Here is a 1,768-nt window from a genome sequence, read left to right on the forward strand (position 1 = left end):
AAGGAAGGAAGGAAGGAAGGAAGGAAGGAAGGAAGGAAGGAAGGAAAATAATTTAAAACAAAGCCTCAGGGGCCCAGAGAAAAAAGAGGGAAAAAGGAGCTCCTGGGGATATATAGATGGAGAAGGTGGAGAAGCAGCTACCAAAGAGGTAGTGGGAGAACTAGGATTGAGCCTGTTGTGACTGCTGCCAGAGGAGGGGTTTCTAGGAGAGTATCACCAGTGGTCAGATATGGCCAGAGAGGAGGATGAGGAACAAGAAAGGCCCAGTGCCTTTTATGTGGCAGAAGCTTAAAACATCTTTTGTGTATGGAAGATGATGACGGCAAGACCTCCCCCATGAGGGGAGCCATGTACCACGAGCCTCCCTCCCCCAACTCAGCTAGTCCCATCAGCCCAACCCATCTGTGTGTTCCCTCCAGACGCCTACAGGGAATAGCTCAGAACAGACAGAAGCTGAAGCCAGACTCCCGCCAGACTTGGGAGAGGTGAGGCCTTCTCCAAGAGCCACGCCATTCTCTCTTTCTCTGATCAAGGCACAGTAGAGCCATTGATCTTGGCTGGGGTGAGAGGTCAGCAGAGGGCATTGGGGCCTGAGCTGCCAGGCCAGGTAAGGTCCCTTCTGTCCTCATGCATCTCTTAACCACTGCAATTTTGTCTTGGAGTCCGTGTTCCCTTACCAGCCCCTGCCCAGCCCTTACTACTCCCACTCCCCTTTGCCCACAAGACCCCCTCATTGGCCCAGAGCATAGACTTTGTGTGCTCTCCCCTGAGGGCCAGAGGAGTGGGGAGTCCTGCATCTGGAAATCTCTCCACTCTGGGCCTCTGCCTACAGATGAGCTTTTAGGCCCTGCTGCATCTGATCCCCTCTAGAGAGAATGGAACAGGGGCTCCTCTCTTCTGAAAGACAGTCAGGGTCATGTGTGGAAGTCCTCTGGGTTAAACCCTCACTCCCAGGAAGTCCACACACATACATCTTTTTATTAATCTAACATAGTTTAAATCCACATCAATCTGAGTAAATTTTTCCTGGACATTTTAATCTTTCATGCACAAATGCTAGAAGACATTTTGTTTCTCTCAAGTACTAAACATCTGCAATATGCCAATCACTGTGCTGGGCCCAATGGGGAAAACAAATACAAGTAAGACACAATCTCTGCCCCTCAAATCGCTTACAATTAAGCTGGGGAGATGGATGAGGTGGTACAGCACAAAACAGGCAAAACAGCAGCAAACAATACCACCTTCTATCTAACTTGGGGCTACCTCATGTGCTACCTTAGGAATTCTGAATGGAAGAAACAGTAAATTTGGAAGACATATTTTAGAAACTGGGCCTTAAAGGATACGTAGGCTATAGATAGATGAGAGAAAGAAGGAAAAGCATTCCTTGTGGTCAAACTACATGAGCAAATGCACAGAGGAGAAACAGTGGGCAGCCTACCACATGAGAAAAAGGCCCTTCCTATAAAGAAGGCAGCAAAATTTGGGTGGATGGTGCAGTCGTCAAAGGACACAAACAGCAGACAAGAGCATACTGCTTCTCAGGCCTTTATCATCCTGGTGACTCTCTGATGGATATGCTCAAGGTCCCCTTTCATCTATTTGAATATTGATGTCAAGTTTCCATAGCTTAGTGGCCTTGAAAACTCCAGATGTGAATGCAAATTCAGTAAGCCCTTGAATGCTTTTCAGTTAGTGCTCAGGATGTTTCCTGGATGGGGGTCTGTGGATGAAGTCACTCTTTTTTTTTTTTTTTTTTTTTTTG

This window comes from Mandrillus leucophaeus, unplaced genomic scaffold (assembly GCF_000951045.1).
Source record: "Mandrillus leucophaeus isolate KB7577 unplaced genomic scaffold, Mleu.le_1.0 Scaffold380, whole genome shotgun sequence".
Lineage (NCBI taxonomy): Eukaryota > Metazoa > Chordata > Mammalia > Primates > Cercopithecidae > Mandrillus > Mandrillus leucophaeus.